Source organism: Martes martes (assembly GCF_963455335.1).
Source record: "Martes martes genome assembly, chromosome: 7".
NCBI lineage: Eukaryota > Metazoa > Chordata > Mammalia > Carnivora > Mustelidae > Martes > Martes martes.
The window spans coordinates 130,960,178-130,979,733 of NC_137894.1; the positions used below are offsets into that span (position 1 = coordinate 130,960,178).

Consider the following 19,556-nt stretch of genomic DNA (forward strand, 5'->3'; position numbering starts at 1 on the left):
AGGCAGAGAGAGAGGAGGAAGCAGGCTCCCTGCTGAGCAGAGAGCCCGATGCGGAACTCGATCCCAGGACCCTGAGATCATGACCTGAGCCAAAAGCAGAGGCTTTAACCCACTGAGCCACCCAGGCGCCCTCTTTGTAGTTTTGATTTGCATTTCCTTGGTGGCTAATGACGTTGAGTAGCCTTTCATGTACTTCTTGACTGTTGTATATCTTTGGAGAAATGTCTATTTAGATTCTTGTCCTATTTTTTTTAAGTTGGATTGTCTTTTTAGTGAGTCAAAAGACAGTGACTCACTGTCTATTAGTGAGTCAAAAGAGTTCTTTATATATTGTACATACAAGTCTCTTATGAAATATATGATTGACAAATATCTTCTCCCATTCTGTGAGTTGTCCTTTATTTTTTTAAAGATTTTATTTATTTATTTGACAGAAAGAGATCACAAGTAGACAGAGAGGTAGGCAGAGAGAGAGGAGAGTAGGCTAAGCAGAGAGCCCGATATGGGGCTCGATCCCAGGACCCTGGGATCATGACCTGAGCCAAAGGCAGAGGCTTTAACCCACTGAGCCACCCAGGCGCCCCAGTGAGTTGTCCTTTTATTATTTATTATTTTTTTTTTTTTAAAGTAGGCTTCACACCCAGTGTGGAGCTTGAACTCACGACCCTGAGTGTAAGAGCCGCATGCTCACTTTCTGCCGCCATCTTGGTTCCACATTCCCTGCACAAAATGCCTGGTGAAGCCACAGAAACTGTCTCTGCTACAGAGCAGGAGTTGCCACATCCCAGGTTGAGACAGGGTCTGGAACAGAATCTGACAGTGATGAATCAGTACCAGAGCTTAAAAAACAGGATTCCAGGGGCACCTGGGTGGCTCAGTGGGTTAAAGCCTCTGCCTTCGGCTCAGGTCATGATCCCAGGGTCCTGGGATCGAGCCCCACATTGGGCTCTCTGTTCAGCAGGGAAGCCTGCTTCCTCCACTCCCTCTCTCTGCCTGCCTCCCTGCCTCCTTGTGATCTCTGTCTGTCAAATAAATAAATAAACATCAAAAAAACAAAACAAACAAAAAAAAAACCCCAGGATTCCACACAGGCAACCACAGAACAAGCCCAGCTGGCAGCAGCCGCTGAAATCCATGAAGAACCAGTCAGTAAAGCAGAGCAGAGCCAGAGCAAAAAGAAGGCACAAAAGGCCATGTCGAGACGGGTCTTCGACAGGCAACAGAGGTTACAAGAGTTACCATCCAGAAATCTAAGGATACCCTGTCGTCACAAAACCAGATGTCTACAAGAGCCCAGCTTCTGATACCTACATGGTTTGGGGGGAAGCCAAGATCCAGGATTTATCTCAGCGAGCACAGCTAGCAGCTGCTGAGAAAGTCAAAGTTCAAGGTGAAGCTGGCTCAGACATTCAAGAAAACACACAGACTCCAGCTGTACAAAAGGTGAGTGAGGAGGAAGAGGTGGATGAAACTGGTGTAGAGGTTAAGGACATAGGATTGATCATGACACAAGCAAATGTGTCCAGAGCAAAGGTAATCTGAGCCCTGAAGAACAACAGTAATGATATTGTAAATGCTGTTATGGAATTAACAATGTAATTGTTACCATCTGAAATGGAGGACTTTATTTGGTGTTTGGAAAGAGTAACTGCAGGGGCACTTGGGTGGCTCAGTGGGTTAAGGCCTCTGACTTCAGCTCAGGTCATGATCTCAGGGTCCTGGGATCGAGCCCCACATCGGGCTCACTGCTCAGCGGGGAGCCTGCTTCCTTCTCTCTCTCTCTACCTGCCTCTCTGCCTGCTTGTGGTCTCTGTCTGTCAAGTAAATAAATAAAGTCTTAAAAAAAAAGAAATAACTGCAGCTTGGTTTGAAATTTGTACTGTTTCTATCATTAATAAAGTTATGGCTTCTTGTTGGATAGAAAAAAAAAACAACAACAGAGTTTCATGCTCTACTGACTGAGCCAGACAGGTGCCCCTATTTTTTTTTCAATGGTATCCTTTGATGCATAAAAGTTTTTAGGTTTTTTTTTTTTTTTGGTCTTTGTTTTCTTAAGTAAGCTCTCTGACCATTGTGGGGCTTGAACTTGTGACCCGGAGATCAAGAGTTGCATGCTCCACCTAACTGAGCCATCCAGGTGCCCCTACTCCTGTATTTTCTTCTAAGAGTTCTGTAATTTTAGCTTTTATGTATAGAGCTACATATATATATATATATATATATATATACATATAAATTGAGTCAATTTATGTATGGTTTGACATAGGGATCCAAATTCACTATTTTGCATGTGGATATCTGGTTGTGTCAACACCATTTGTTGAAAAGATCATTCTTTCTCCCATTGAATTTTCTTGGCATCCTTGTCGAAATTCAATTGACTGTAAATGTGAGGGTTCATTTCTGGACTCTTCTATTCTGTTGATCTTTATGTCTATCCTTATGTGTGTGTCACATTGTCTTGATTATTGTTGCTTTTGTAGTAAGTTTTGAATTTGGGAAATATGAATCTTCCAACTTTACTCTTTTTCAAGATTCTGGGTCCCTTGAATTTCGATAGGAATTTTAGGATCAGCTTGTCAATTTATGCCGAGAAGCCAGCTGGAATTTTGATAGAGATTGCATTGAGTCTGTAGATCAATTTGCAGTCTGCCAGGGTGACTATAACAAATCCCAGAGACTGGTGGCATGAACAACAGAAATTAATTTCCTATAGTTCTGGAGGATAGAAATTCAAGATCACAAGGTGTCAGCAGGGTTCTTTTCTTCTGGGGACCAGGAGGGAAGAATCTGTTCCAGAACTTTCTCTGGGCTTATGGATGACCATCTTCTTGTATCTTTACATGGTTTTCCCTCATGCATGTTTGTGTCCTAATCTCTTTCTATAAGGACACCGGTCCTCTTGGATTAGGGCCCCTTCATATGACCTTATTTACTTTAACTACCTCTTTAGAGGCCCTATCTCCAAATAAATACAGTCGCATTCTGAGGTGCTGAGGATTAGAATTCAACACGTGAATTCTGGGAAGCCACAGTTCAGTCCAGAACAGGGAACAGTGCCATGTTACAGAAACTAAATTAATTAAGACTTAATATTAAGTCTTCTGATACATGAGATGGGATGTTTTTCTATTTACTTAGGTCTTCCTTATTTTCTTTCAACAATATTTTGTAGTTCAGCGACTGCTTTTGAGAAAACTCAAATGTAGATACTCTCAGAGTGGGAAAATAACTTCCTGCATTTTCTTAAAATACTATTATCATTTACATTTTGAGGTGATCTTATTAAATGCAACAAGTTTAGAGTTATATATTCTTGGTGAATTGAATTTTTTTTTAAATCATGTTTTTCTTTACTTACAGTAATACTTTTTTTCGTTTTATCTTGAATTTATTTGGACTGATGAATACAGCTACATCAATTTTCTTTTTTGTTAGTATTTGTCATGTGTATCTGTTTCTTTTTTTTTTTCCTTTTTTATACTTTTAAGTATTTGGTATGTCCCCTAGAAATAACTGTAATAAAGTAAAAAATCAAGCCTGGCATTCCATTTATGTTAATAGGCAAGTTTGATCCATCAATAATTATGGATTCCTGATAGATTCAGATATTTCTATCATTTTATTGTGTGCTTTCTCTGTGTGCCTTTTGTACTTCTTTCTTGCCCTCTGTTGGATGGAGAAAATTTCCTTTTTTGGCAAATGGGGATTGATTGGCTTTTGCCTTTCAAAAACAGAGGGTTAGGAGAGGAGACCTACTAGAAACTAACAGATCTAAGATAAACAATAAGGAAAGATATAGTAGATTTAAATTACATAATTAATAAATTTGATTAGTCAGAGAAAGAGAAGAGAATCTTGCAATAGATAATACATTTTTTTCAAATACTCAGAATATGTATAAAAGTTGACAATGTGCAGAAGATTTAAAAGTTCAGTAAAGTCCCAAGAGTAGAAATGATGCAGACTCTATTTTCTAAACAGTATGCAAGGTGCTTAATCAGAAATTAATAAGAAATTAGTTATCTTCTTGGAGCATTAACAGTTTTCTGGGAGACAAGAAAAGTGGAAGGAAGCATTCGGGAAAACATAGGGGTTACTAAAGTCTTTGTCTTTGAAAGTTATAGATTTAATGGAACTAGAAATAAAGACTTAAATGTTTTATTTTAAAATACAAAAGTAGGGTACCTGGGTGGCTCAGTCGGTTAAGTGTCTGCCTTCAGCTCAGGTCATGACCCCAGGGTCCGGAAATCCAAGCCCCACATCAGACTCCCTGCTCAGTGGAAAAGTCGACTTGTCCCTCTCCTTCTGCTGCTCCTCCTGCTTATGCTCTTGTGTGCTCCCTCTCTGTGTGCCAAATAAATAAATAAATTACAAAAGTAACCAACATTTTAACGAAGAGTAGTAACACATCTATTAAACAGCGAGAGGGGAAGAAAGAGTATTTAGTAGAGGCCCCCCCTGGGCAGAGGTGCCTTTTTTCTTTTTTCTGCCCCTTGCTCTGTCTGCCATGGAGATTTTGAAGCCTCTATATTTATAACTCAAACCTTCCCTGGCCAATTCTTCACATTTTATTGGATGGATCTCAAGTGCCACCAAAGGTTCATTGCCTCAGGGCCTATAGCTCAGTTAGCAGGTGTTTGCAGAACTGGTTCCCAGTGCCACAGCCATCCTGAAACTCGTTTTTAAATTAACTAACATTACAGATGAATTTCCTCTTCCTTCTGGAAAACAGTACAACAGTATTTCCCGGCCTCCTCTGTAGTTTTGTTGGGTTTGCATTACTAAGTTCTACTAATGGGTTGGGGGCTAAAATGATACACCCTGGGCTGGTCCTAAAACAACGTCCTATTCTCTTTCCTTGCCATTGCAATTTTGGAAGCCAACCTAGGTGTTCCAAATGGCAGGGCTACATCGGAGAAGCCTGGATCCGTAAGTCAATGCTTGAAGATTGGTGTCCAACTTGCTTCAAATTATGAGGACAGTGACAAAAATAAATCTTTGTTATATTAAGCCACTGAGATTTCAGTCCTAGTGCAACCTAATTAACACAGTAATCCTACTCAAGGCAGTTGGGACACACAGCCTTCCTGCTCTTTGTGTTTGTTCATTTTTTTAAAAAAGATTTTATTTATTTATTTGACACACAGAGAGAGATCACAAGTAGGCAGAGAGGCAGGCAGAGAGAGAGGGAAGCAGGCTCCCTGCTGAGCAGAGAGCCAGATGAGGGAGCCGAACGCAGAGGCTTAACCCACTGAGCCACCCAGGCGCCCTATTTATTTATTTTAGAGTGAGCATGAGAGCCCAAGCAGGAGGGACAGAGGGAGAGGGAGAGAATCTCAGGCAGACTGCTCTGAGCTTGGAGCCCAAGATCTCATGACCCTGAGATCATGACCTGAGCTGAAACCAAAAGTGTGTTGCTTAATGGCTGGCTCAGAAGATGGCGTGTGCAGCCCTTGATCTTGGGGTTTTGAATTTGAGCCCCACAGTGGGTGTAAAGATTACTTAAAAATACAATCTCTAAAAAAGTGTCTTTCCTTTCCTTTAAAGGAATTTGGGAGAAGACAGGTTATGAATTTGGTCCATCAAGTTGCGCCAGTATTATTTCCTACTTTTATTATTAATTTGTATTTTACCTTCAGAGAGCGTCACCTCACATCTTTTGGCCAAATTTCTTATTGGCTTGTAGAAGGCCTTTGTCTGTCACCTGTCGATTTTGTGTTGTATTTTCTCCTATTCTGTAACTTATTTTTCAAATTTTCTTTTGTCGTATCTTCACATTGTATGATGTTTAATCTCTTGGTCTTTTCCTTTGGTTAAAAACCAAAATTCAAACAAAGAAATTTGAAGATCTAACACCCCCCCCTTTTTAAAGGGTTTTATTTATTTGTTTGTTTAGTTTCTCAGAGAGAGAGAGAGAGAGAGAGAAAACATGCAAGCGCAAGCCGGGCAAGTGGCAAGCAGAGGAAGCAGCAGACTGATGCAGGACTTGAGTCCAGAACCCTGGGATCCCGACCTAAGCTTAAGACAGGGGCTTAACCAACGGAGCCCCCCAGGCCTCCCAGAAACTTGAAGATCTAAGTGACTTTACTGAGCACAATCCATAAATTGGGCAGCATCTCATCTAAGAAGTAGAGGGGAGCTCAGAGGATTTGTACCAAATGGAAGATTTTTCTAGGAAGGGGGGTGGAACAAGAAGATATTAGCCAAAGAAAAGAAAGGATTGTTTCAGGCAGGCCCTTCCTTGGCGGGGAGATCAGGAAGTTTTATGCTGCAGATTATCTCATCTTCCTTTGGGGGATGGCCTTATGTCAGATTCCTCCTCGCTGACAAGCTCAGAAAATTTCAACTGAACAGTTGAGACTGCTAGCTGGGAGAGGTTGGAATTGCCGTTAGGTTAGGTATTGAGCCCCAGGTTTGGTGACTCAGTGACACCGTTTTAGGCCTGTGTTTTTCTTTTTAACAAGTCGGGATTTTGTTATGCTAAGGAATACCTTCTCCTATGTATGATTATTATTACAATTTCTCTCTTTTATTTTTCCCTAATGCTATACTTGGATGGCTTTATTTTTAACAGTTAAACTTTTATTCCCTCCAGAATCCAGTTGGTCTTTTAAGAAGTCTATAGCCATGTCCGTGAATTTATAGTACTTGGGCTTCTTTTGATGGCAAGTAACCAAAATCCACTCAAACTGGTTTGTTTATTTATTTGTTTACTTTTAAAAATTTTACTTATTTGACACAGAGAGACACAGCCAGAGAGGGAACACAAGCAGGCGGAGTGGGAGAGGGAGAAGCAGGCTTCCCACCAAGCAGAGAGCCCGATAGGGGGCTCGATCCCAGGACCCTGGGATCATGACCTGAGCCGAAGGCAGAGGCTTTAATCCACTGAGCCACCCAGGCGCCCCAAGGCTGTCTTTTTTTTTTTTTTTTTAAATTATCTTTATGGCAAGCAGTCTTTATACATCTTAGGCAAAGAGACAACACATTTGTGAGGAATTGACAGGACAAAGAAAACTTGTCTTTGGGAGCTTAAATCAGGAAGAAGTTCCGAACAGAATTTAGGCTAAAGTAGTCAATTAGCAAATGATAACAAAGGTGGTGTGGGGCAGTCTCATCGGGTGGAGGCCAGCCACCCAGAGACAGGGGTGAAGGAATTCACCCCAGGCAGAACAAAGGAGACAGAAGTTTACTGAATAAACGTCAAAGAAGCAGAGAGTGGGTCAGCATGGGAGAGACTGTCTGCCAGGACAGGGTGGGGGCATGGGCTGTAGTTAAGGTGGGGGACTGAAGGAGAATGTACACAATTTTCCTTTTTTGGTAGCTGTGCCTGGTTGTAAGTAGCCCCTTGGTCAGCTAGGGCTTATGGATATTTTGAGGTGGGTCACCTGATAGGCCTGTTTGCCTTCAGCCCCGTAGTCACTTGGGCCCTTCCAGCTCAGGTGTTTTTTGCTCCATTTGATTGCCTAAAAGTGGCCTATACAGCTGGGTTTTTTGTTTTGTTTTGTTTTTTAAGATTTTATTGATTTATTTGACAGAGATAGAGGCCACAAGTAGGCAGAGAGGCAGAGAGAGGAGGAAACAGGCTCCCCACGGAGGAGAGAGCCCGATGCGGGGCTCGATCCCAGGACCCCGAGATCATGACCCGAGCCGAAGGCAGAGGCTTTAGGCCACTGAGCCACCCAGGCACCCCACAGCTGGTTTATACAGCCTTCTCAGCTCTAAATTTCCTATCTCTGGTTATAAGGATGTTTCTTTACTTCTTGGTACAGGGAGGGTGCCTTTCACCTGGGTGATTTATTTCCTGCTTTCAGGGGGACAGAGACGATTCTGAGGGCCCTCCTGGCACAGACTGTTTTTTTTTTTTTTTAAATAGTTTTGCTGAGCGGTGCCTGGGTGGCAGTCAGGTAAGCATCAGCCTTTTGCTCAGCTCATGATCCCAGGGTCCTGGGATCGGGAGCCTGTTTCTCCCTCTCCACCTATTTGCTGCTCCCCCTCCTTGGGCTCTCTATCTAGCTCTCTGTCAAATAAACAAATAAAATCTTAAAAATAAAATAGTTTTAGTTAGAAATAATCAGTATGCCATTGTGGTACATTGGGAGGTAGTCTGTCCAGGTCCCCTACAACATCTGTTAGCATGTCCAAGATGCAGAACACACACACCACCGAGCACTAGCACGGATGTGGAATACAAGAACTCTCATTCATTACTCCTGGGAATGAAAAGTAGTATAGACACCTAGGAAGATAATTTGGCAGTCTCTTATAAAATTAGACATACTTTACCATATGATCCTCCTGGTATCAGGAGGATGATAATGAAAACCAAAGATGATGAAAACTTACATCCACACAAAAACCTGCCCATGGATGTGTACACTAGCTTGATGCATAACTTGCCAAAGTTTGAAGCAACCAAGGTGTCCTTCAGTAGGTCAGGGGATAAACAAACTTTGGTACTTCCAGACTATGACATGTTACTCAGCAAAAAAAAAAAAAAAGAAAGAAAGAAAAGAAACGAGTTACCAACCTATGAAAAGACATGGAAGAACTAAATGAAAAGCCCATCTGAAAAGGCTATGTACAGTATTGATGAGGGAGCAGGAGGCTGGCTGAGGACAAAGCAAAAGCTGGCACCTTGCACCCCCTCTCCACCCGCTCCCCTCCCCTCGGTAATATATGTGACATTCCTCAGGCACCTCTAACTGCCCTAAAAGAGAAACAAATAGTTAACTTGCAGAGATCACAATCCTGCAAGGCAGGAGTCTCCCTTGGTTTACAAATGTCCTTGAGATTTACAACAAAGAAGTTACCTTATCAATAGCCCAATTTCCAGAGGCACAGAACTCAGTTCCTCAAGCCCTAACGTCATCCTCCCCTCCATAAAAACTGAAGGAGGCTGAGGTAGAAGGATAAGTAAATAAAGTTAAATTTCTTCTAAACCTAAATCTCACTAACAAGGACGCTTGATAGCAGGAATGCGACATTCCACCAGGAGACTCCCAATTGTATTTATGTTAGTGCCTCATTACAGGGAAAATGGCCTTGGCTTGATAGTAACCAGGACTTCAATATCCTGATAGTCTTCTTTACCCTGATAGCCCTTCTGAACACCCCCTTTGTCCTCACCTACCTAACTCCTGTGTATATAACCAGCCACTCCTCACATCCCTGGGGCAGCAGCTCTTCCTGCCCACGGGTCCTGTCCCCATGCTTTAATAAACCACCATTTTGCACCAAAGATGTCTCAAGAATTCTTTCTTGGTCATCGGCTCCGGACCTCACCCCACCGAAACTCACCTAGGTTCTAGGACTTCATCAGTATGATTCCAACTCTCTGACATCCCGGAAAAGGCAAACACGGCAAAAAGATCTGTGCTTGCTAGGGGTTGCACGGGAGGGAGGAATGAACAGGTGAAGCACAGAGGATTTTTAGGGCAGTGGAACTATTTTGTATACCGTAATGGTGGACTCATGTTATTGTACAGTTGTCTAAAGCCATAGACTGTACAATACCCAAGGTCAAACTTAATGTAAACTAAGGACTTCGGGTAATGGATCAATGTAGTTTTGCCTTTTTTTTTTTTTAAGATTTTATTTATTTATTTATCAGAGAGAGAGAGAGAGAGAGAGAGAGAGCACGTACAAGCAGGGGCAGCCACAGGCAGAAGGAGAAGCAGGCTCCCTGCTGAGCAAGGAGCCCCATGCTGGACTCAATTCCAGGACCCTGGGAGCATGACCTGAGCTGAAGGCAGATGCTTTACTGACTGAGCCACCCAGGTGCCCCTGATCAGTGTAGTTTATCAGTGGTAACAAACGCAGAACACTGGTGGGGGTTATTGGTATTAGGGGAGGCTGTATAGGCACAGGGGTCATATGGGAAATCTCTGTATGTTCTTTTCAGTTTTACTGTGAACCTAAAACTGCTCTAAAAATACTCTTTTTTGGGCACCTGGGTGGCTCAGTGGGTTAAGCCACTGCCTTCGGCTCAGGTCATGGTCTCAGGGTCCTGGGATCGAGTCCCACATCGGGGTCTCTGCTCAGTGGGGGGGCCTGCTTCCCTCTCTCTCTCTCTCTCTGTCTGCCTCTCTGCCTACTTGTGATCTCTGTCAAATAAATAATAATTTTTAAAAAATCTTAAAAAATACTCTTTTTTAACAAAATAAGGAAAGTTATTGTATGGGAAATAGGAATAGGTCTGGTTTCATATTTGACTGATCTAGAAGCTCAAGGATGACAACAAGCACTGTTTTCTTGTGTCTGCTCTGCCATTCATGTCATAAAGTGGCTGCCCGAATGCTTGGGGCGTCATACTTCTTCGTTCCTGTTTAGTGGGAGAGAACATTCAGATCTGCAAGTATGTGACCTAAATCACATACTGTTCACTGAATGGAATGTTGAGATTGGCTTAAACCAAACAGGGATCATCATCATGGCTCTTGCATTCAGGGTGGAGTTAAAGTTCCCTGAAGCCCATAGCTGTGGCAAATGGATGATATCTGAATAAAGATCAGGAATTCTTATAAAAGGGAGAAGGGTGGTGTTTGCTGGGTAGGTACTTGACAATATCCTTGAGAGCAATGGAGGGCAGACCCATTATGGTATTGACGGCTTTTAGAAGTTAAGGCAAAAAAGGAAATTTTTTTAATTTAGAAAAAGAAAAGGGGATTAATAAGAGTTACGACTATTAATGGAACTAATTAAGGCATTTGGAGGTTGACTTTGAGAAAACTTGTGTTTTTAGATTTGAACAGAGAATTTGACGTTAGAAAATATGTTAGGAAACAAGAAATTAAGCACATAGCACTATTTCACTGCGAGATGAAAATTCTCCTTCAGTTTATCCTCAGTTCTCAAAATTGAATACGGATGAGAGAAAACACTATGGAAATAAGTCAAGAGAAGGGGATCATGGGAGGCTTTCCCCAAATATATATTGCTTATTTTGAGCTAAAGACACTGGAAAAGCAGTGTTATGCCCGAGTTTTCGCGTCTGAGAGACCACCAAGGAGCCAACACCGATGTAATCACATGAGGGTTTATTTGACAAGCTTAAGCTTGGGCCCAAGTATACCCGAGGCAGCAGAGTAGGGACTTGGACCCCGAGGCTAGTTAAGGCAGGGGTTTTTATGGGTCATTTCAAGAGGCTTGGGGCGGGGGAGGAGAAGTTTCACACTTTTCTGCAGTAAGCTGATTAGCTGTTGCCGGGGTGTTGCAGGGTGGGGTACTTTCTTAGAACTAAAGCAGGGTGGGGGTCCCTGGAACTAAAGTAAAGTAGGGGAAAGTTCAGCCCTTGGGCCTGAGATGGCTGTCAAAGCGAAGATGGCTGTACTTGCGCTAATGCTAACCCTGAGGTGGGATGGCCTTAATTTTCTCGGCCTGCACAAGCAGCAGGTGCAAGAAAGGCCCTCGTCCCCTCTTTCCCCTGAAACTCCTCGGTGAGAATCACCCTCCCTTAGCAGCGGGAAAGAAGCAGTCTGAATACCAGAGGCAGGACGCAAGGCTGAGAGAAGTCTGCACGAGATTTGATTAAAATACTTCTCCTTCTGGGACGCCTGGGTGGCTCAGTTGGTTAAGCGGCTGCCTTTGGCTCCGGTCATGATCCCAGCGTCCTGGGATCGAGTCCCACATCGGGCTCTTTGCTCAGCAGGGAGCCTGCTTCTCCCTCTGCCTCTGCCTGCCTCTCTGTCTGCCTGTGCTCACTCTCTCTGACAAATAAATAAATAAAATCTTTAAAAAAAAATAAAATACTTCTCCTTCTTTAGTTTCCTCATATATCTTACTTTTTCACAATTGGCACTCTGTTCAATCTTATGTGTAAGTTCTTAGGCTTTTGCCACTTCTTTGGGTCTTCCTTTTCTTGTAAAGACTTCTTGTACCCTTAAAAATCAAACTGGTATGCTTTTCTTTTCTTTTTTTTAAAAGATCTTATTTATTTATTTATTGTTTATACAATTTTTATTTTTATTTTTTATTTATTTGACACAGAGAGAGAGAGAGAAGAGATCATAGATAGGCAGAGAGGCAGGCAGAGAGAGAGGAGGCTGAGCAGACAGCCCAATGTGGGGCTCAATCTCAGGACCCTGAGATCATGACCTGAGCCAAAGCAGAGGCTCAACCCACGGAGCCGCCAGGAGCCCCAATTTTATTTATTTTTTTGACAGAGATACAATGAGAGAGGGAACACAAGCAGGAGGAGTGGGAGAGGGAGAACAGGCTTCCCCCGGAGGAGGGAGCCCCATGCGGGGCTGAATGCAGGACTGGATCCCAGAACCCTGGGATCATGACCTGAGCCCAAGGCAGACACTTAAGGACTGAGCCACCCAGGTGCCCCATACACTTTTCTTTTGTTAATCTGTCTTAGTCACTTTAATTCTCAGGCTCGGGTGGAAGCCCCAAGAGGGCAGAGGTAAAGTTGTGCTTCCCTCACAAGTGAGATAAGGTAAACCCAGAAATTTTGTTGTTGCTGGAATAGTAATGAGTGTTGAGACAGAGCGCGAACAAATAGATGTTGCTGAAATGGGGAGTGAGGCCAGAACCTAGAACCTATTCCAGATGAATCCACACAGGTATATGGAAGGTATTGTATTCTTGTCAGTAAGTCTGTCCTCACACTCAGCAGAGCTGATGCAGAGCCATCCAAGAGTGCTGGGCAGCCGCTTGTGGGGCTGAAGAATCACTTATCTATATCAGTCATGGAATCATCTAATTTTTTCTTTATAGTCAGGAAATGAAGTAAACTCAAAATTCTGTGGTATCATCACCACAAGACTACGATAAAATGTAGAAACAAAGTATTGGATAGCGACAAACTTTACTATAAAAGTAAGAAAAAATGTTTTCCATGAGTATCCAAGAAATTACAACAGTTTGACAGTTCACACATCCTTAAAAATCCAATGAGCTTAGCTCTCCCACTATTTTTTCCCCACAGTTCTCAATTAGTGGCCTCCTTTAAAGTTTGCTGTTCCACGAGGGTGAATTTATTATTATAGATTCAAAAACCTTTCAATTTTATACTGATTGAATTAGTACTATATTATTTGATTAGCCAAGTTCCTATAGACTTTGTAATTCTTGGAATTTTTTGATGCAGGGAATGTTTATTTATAGAGAGTTTTCTTTTCTTTTCTTTTTTTTTTTAAAGATTTTATTTATCCATTTGACAGACAGAGATCACAAATAGGCAGAGAAGCAGGCAGAGAGAGAGGGGGAAGCAGGCTCCCCGCTGAGCAGAGAGCCCGATGTGGGGCTCGATCCCAGGACCCTGAGATCACGACCCGAGCCAAAGGCAGAGGCTTAACCCACTGAGCCACCCAGGTGCCCCTATGGATAGTTTTCTTTCAGTGATTTTCCAGCATTATTCTGCTGAATGTAAGTTGTTTTTTTTTTTTTTTTTTTTTTTTTTTTTAGGAAAAGAGGGTGTTCAGAATTTTAAAAACAGCTACATATTGATCATGGGTGTTGGTTACATGGATGTTCTCTTTAAATGTATTCATTAGTGATATATTTGTTTAAGGCACTTTTCTGTATATTTCACAATGAAAAACGCATTTTGATATTTTGCATAGGTTGAAAATGAAAAATAGTATTAACTAATCAAATAGCTAATAAAGAGTAATTGAGGGGGGCCTGGCTGGCTCAGTTGGAGGAGCGTGTGACACTTGATGTTGGGGTTGCATTTGAGGCCCGAGTTAGGCGTAGAGATTACTTAAAAAACTTAAGGGGCACCTGGGTAACTCAGTGGGTTAAGCCTCTGCCTTCAGCACAGGTCATGATCTCAGGGTCCTGGGATGGAGCCCCAGATCTTCAGGGCTCCCTGCTCAGCAGGGAATCTGCTTCTCCCTCTCCCTCTGCCCCTCTTCCTCCTGTGCGCTCGCTCTCTCTCTCTCTCTCTCGCTCAAATAAATAAGTAAAATCTTTGAAAAAAAAATCTTAAAAAAAAAAAGACTAATTGATAGTCAGGAAGTGAATAAGTAATTTGAGCCCCTGTGGTACCGTGGAATTCAACATTCATCAAACCGAATTTCTGAAAGTGGGGAATAGGTCCCATAAGGTATAAGGAGGGCTTTGACTGACTCAAGTTTGGAACTTGGCATTTACTTAGAACAAGCTTTAAGTATTGTACTTTTTGAAGATAACCATACATTGTATAACGGCAAGGGTCAAAAGAATACAACATAGGTTGAAACTCTGCCTTGTGGCCTGCCTTATGGCTTCTGCCTTGTGGTCCTTTGCCTGGCCAGCTGTGAGGAACTTTCCCAGGCTGAGTGCTCTGTAAGGGTTGTCAAGCCCTGAACCCTGTGCATTCTAAATGGGGATCCGTGCCCAGTATGGGCATGCTCAGGGAAGTTTGGACAGGCATGGCACCAAAACATGGTTAAGTTTCACCACTGGATTGGAGTAATATGTATGAGCTTTATCTCAGCAAACCATTTCTGTACCATAGGTGTTGCTGTATCCTATTGCTACAGGACTGTGAATGTCTTTAAGCAAAAGGTGCTGCCGCTTGGCTCAAGGGAGATCTTATGTACGTAAGTAGGGGCAGGGACACAGACAGGGAGAGGTTGGTGCTGCGTGTTCAGTCAGGTGATCTAGTTAGCTACGTGTAGTGCAGTCAGTGGCCTCTAAAGGGATGGAGAAGGCTGAAGAGCACTGCCCCGTCCTAGAATGTGGTTTACTTTAGCGCCTGCCCTGGAGCCTCTCCAGATCCATCCTGATGTCCATGCAGAATGGGCTTCCAGCTGCCGCTCAGGAAGAAATCTCTTTTAGGAAAGGGAACAGTCCTCCTCCTTCCCTCTGTCTTTTGGGTCTAACTAGGAAGTTCCAAGAAAGTATGAGATCCCGTAAAGTGTGTAAGATAGGGTCCACTCTCCTTGAGAGGTCCACTCTCTGCACACTGTATTTTCTAAAATACAATGTCAGCCATACCATTTCCCTCGCAAATCCTTAAGGTCTCCCTTTCCCTAATTCAATCCGTTTAAGGCCGCCTGCCACACGGCATGCTCCTGCCTTTGTAGTTTTCACATACTGCTGTGTTATCTGTACCCTATACTCTGCCAGGAACTACCTGTACTTGAACGTGCTTGACTTTTTCCACCACGGAGTCCCTAGGCCTGTTACTTCCACTTCCTAAAATGCCTTTTGCACATGAGAACCTATAGTTCTCATCCGATGTCTTGCCTTTCCTGTGTATCTGCTTTACGACTCACACAGAGCACTTCACTTCTGACACTCCTGGTGTCTAAATGTGTAGAGGTTTTTCCCCCGCAGTAAGTGATTTTCTGTGATACAAGCTGGGTGTCCTATAATTTAATTCATTCTGCCACCTAGAGGTAGTGTCGAATCTCATAGGTTAGGAGCTTGGGCCAATTTCAGATGCCCATTCCAAGTGGTAGGGCCCCGGGTTACCCACAACTTTATCCGATTTGGCTACAAATCGGACATTCCCACAACCCCCTCCTCAGGTTCAATTAATTTGCTAGAGCAGGACTCAGGGAAACATGTGCATTTACCAGTTTATTATAGGATATGATAAAGGAGATAGAGGAATAGCCAGATAGATGATGAGGTACATGGGGTGAGGTCTGGGAGGATTCTGAGCACAGGAGTTTGGAATATGTGTCCACTCCCAGTATGGATGAGTTCACCGACCTGGAAGCCCTAAAAATCTTGTACTATTGGGATTTTATGGAGACTTCCTCACCTCGGGATGGTCAATACTTAACTCAATTTCTAGCCCCTTTCTCTCTGGAGGATGAGGGATGGGGCAGAAAATTCCAAGCTTCTAATCATGACTTGGTCTTTTTGGTGGCCAGTCTATATACAGAAGTCCACCCAGAGTCACCTCAATAAAACAACAGATGCTCCTAGTGCTTTTATTAGGGATTTTCAAGGGTTTAGGAGCTTTGTGCTGGAGCAGGAGAGCAGAGACAAATATGTTTATTTCCTCTTGTTTTATACCTTCCTTCATCAACTCCATCTTGCCAGACCTAAAACACATATATATTAATGCACATACATCTATGACCCCCATGTTGACCCTTGAACAACATGGGGGTCAGGGCCCCCAACCCTGGTGCAGTCAAAACTTCACATATAACTATTTTTTTCATATATTACTTTGACTCCCTCAAACTTAACTACCACTTATCCTCTTTATAGGAAATAGTGGAAAGAGAGAAATAAAGAGAGGAAAAAGGAAGGGAAGAATGGCAAATTACTTACACGTCGGTTTTTGTGTTTTTTTTAAGATTTTATTTATACATTTGACGGACAGAGATCACAAGTGGGCAGAGAGGCAGGCAGAGAGAGAGGAAGGGAAGCAGTCTTCCTGCTGAGCAGGCTCAATCCCAGGACCCCGAGATCATGACCTGAGCCGAAGGTAGAGGCTTTAACCCACTGAGCCACCCAGGCGCCCGCCTCTACTTACACATTGTTAACAATCGAGGGGAAGGATGTAGGCTTTTTTGAGTAGGCTGTCAGCTCCTTCAAAACCTTACTACTACATCAAGACCAGGGTTTAAATGCATTTCTAGATGTACTCTTTTTTTCTTTTAAGATTTTATTTATTTATTTGACACACAGAGATCACAAGTAGGCAGAGAGGCAGGCAGAGAGAGAGAGGAGGAAGGAGGCTTTCTGCTATGCAGAGAGCCTAATGTGGGGCTCGATCCCAGAATCCTGGGATCATGACCTGAGCTGAAGACAGAGGCTTCAACCCACTGAGCCACCCAGGCGCCCCATTTCTTTTTCTTTTTCTTTTTTTTTTAAGTTTTATTCATATAAGTAATCTCTATACCCAATGTGGGGCTCACACTCATGACCCCGAGATCAAGAGGCTCACATTCTTCCCACTGAGCCAGCCAGGTGCCCCAATTCTTTTTAAATATGAACTGCTTTTTTATTGTTTCATTTAGAATTTTAGGAGAATTTAATTTACATTGAGACAAATATTTATGTCTATCTATTATCTATTTATGTATCTATAATTATATAGAGATTATGTGGTTATTATGGATTCTTTCTCTTTTAACTTTACAGAAGGTTCTTTATAAGAAGAGAGAGATAGGTTGGGCACCTGGATGGCACAGTTGGTTAAGCTTCTGCTTTCAGCTCAGGTCATGATCCTGGGGTCCTGGGATCAAGTCTTGCATCAGGCTCCCTGGTCAGTGGGGAGTCTGCTTCTCCCTCTCTCTTTGTACTTCCACCCTGCTCATGCTCTCTCTCGCTCTCTCTCAAATAAACAAAATCTTAAAAAAAAAGAAGAAGAAGAAGAAGTGGGGCATCTGGGCGGCTCCGTGGGTTGGGCTTCTGCCTTCAGCTAGGGTCATGATCTCAGGGTCCTGGGATCAAGCCCCACATCTGGCTCTCTGCTCAGTGGGGAGCCTGCTTCCTCCTCTCTCTCTGCCTGCCTCTCTGCCTACTTGTGATCTCTCTCTGTGACATACAAATAAATAAAATCTTAAAAAAAAAGAAACAAAGAAGCTTCCTCTTGGAGCCATCTCTCCCATGTCTCAAATCATGTGAGGCTTACACATCAAAAGAAAATATTTGTGCAGGGTTTTTTTTTATGTCAGAATAGTTTTGAAGCAGAAATAAATTTCCCTGAACCTAATCTTTTTCCACATAGAAGTTCTCCTAGAAAAGGGTTTTTGCTCTGGAGCACTGTTTATTGCCCAAAGAATTTCTGAGAGAATTTCTGTACTGCCACAGAGGATCACATTCCAGCTCAGAAACAAAGTTTATTGGTGGAGAATCTCCTTGCTAACCCATCGTACACATATAACTTCTTGTCACTTCATGGACTTGCTAGGGGATGGCATGGAACTTTAACATATAAAAATGACACCACATTTTTAAAAAAGATTTTTATTTATTTATTTGACAGAGCGAGATTACAAGTAGGCAGAGAGGTGGTGGTGGGGGGGTTGCAGGCTTCCCACTGAGCAGAGAGCCAGATGTGGGGCTCGATCCCAGGACCCTGAGATCATGACCCAAGCCGAAGGCAGAAGCTCAACCCACGGAGCCACCCAGATGCCCAAAAATGAGACCACATTTTGCTCATGTAGTATTTCTCCACTTTGAGATCTGACTTATTGTCACTCACTTTGCAGAAAAAGAAAAGAAAAAGAAAAGAAAAAAATTTTCAAATCAAAATTACATGTATGCTTGCAACTCTGGCTCTGTTACAACTGCTCAGTCCAGGTCACCCTGAAGGACACTGTGTCAGAATAGGAAGCTGTGTCTCCATTCATACTTTACTCATACTTCAGTTAGGTTTTCTTTTTTTCTTTTTTTTTAAAGATTTTATTTATGTATTTGACAGACAGAGATCACAAGTAGACGGGGTGGGGGTGGGGGGCAGAGAGAGAGGAGGAAGCAGGCTCCCTGCTGAGCAGAGAGCCTGATGCGGGGCTCGATCCCAGGACCCCGGGATCATGACCTGAGCTGAAGACAGAGGCTTTAACCCACTGAGCCACCCAGGCTCCCCCTTCAGTGAGGTTTTAATGTAATTAATAATGTGATATCCAGGAAATAAACTTATTCCTCAGTCAGATACTCCAGAAGTATTTTTTACTGTAGTAGGGGAAAAGAGCAGTCTCTCACCTTGCTCTGAGTGTTTGAGCCTATACTGATTCATGCTCAACTGACTGGCTGATTCTCGTTCATAAATCTGAATAGATTCCTTCATTAATGCCTGCATTCTCTTTGTCTCGCCTTATATGGGCTCTGTCAGTCTTTGTAACTGAAAGATAGCTATCATTTCTTTTATTTTTCTTATTTTTATTTATATTTATTTATTTGACAGACAGATCACAAGTAGGCAGAGAGGCAGGCAGAGACACACACAGAGAGAGAGAGAGAGAGAGAGAGAAGCAGGCTCCCTGCTGAGCAGAGAGCCTGTTGTGGGGCTCGATCCCAGGACCCTGAGATCATGACCTGAGCCGAAGGTAGAGGCTTTAACCCACTGAGTCACCCAGGCACCCCTATTTTTGTTATTTTTAAAAAGTTTTTATTTTAATTCCAGCTAGTTAATGTACGGTGTTATTTTCAATATAGTGATTGTACAATTCTATGCATCACCCAGTGCTCATCATGACAGATGCACTCCTTAATCCCCATCATCTAGTTACCCCCACCCACCCACCCACGTCCCCTCTGGTAACCATCAGTTTGTTCCCCGTAGTACCCCGGAATCATGATCTGAGCTGAAGGCAGGCGCTTAACCGACTGAGCCACCCAGTTGTCCCTGCGTTGCTGCTTTTAAAATCTTTCATCACTGTATTTTGCCAGTTTAATTATATCTTGGTGTGGGTCTGCTTTTGTTGATTTTGATAGGAGATCTCTGTGCCTCCTAGATCTGGATATCTCTTTCCTTCCCCAGATTAGGGAGGTTTTCGTCCATTATTTCTTCAAATAAGTTTTCTGCCCCCTTTTTTCTCTTTTCTTCTGAGACTCCTAGAATACGAATGTTACTATGTTTGATGGAGTTACTGAGTTCCCTAAGTCTATTCTCCTTTTGCGTAATTCTTTTTTCTCCCTTTGTTCCGCCT

General features: G+C 42.8%; 1 pseudogene across 1 annotated transcript; it reads left to right on the forward strand.

Annotated features, from left to right (window-relative positions):
• Positions 1-729: 729 nt before the first annotated feature.
• LOC308345409 (nascent polypeptide-associated complex subunit alpha-like) lies at positions 730-1,599 on the forward strand (annotated as a pseudogene). Its single transcript has 2 exons — positions 730-851; positions 1,080-1,599. The product of its transcript is annotated as a nascent polypeptide-associated complex subunit alpha-like (transcript).
• The last annotated feature ends 17,957 nt before the right edge of the window (positions 1,600-19,556 follow it).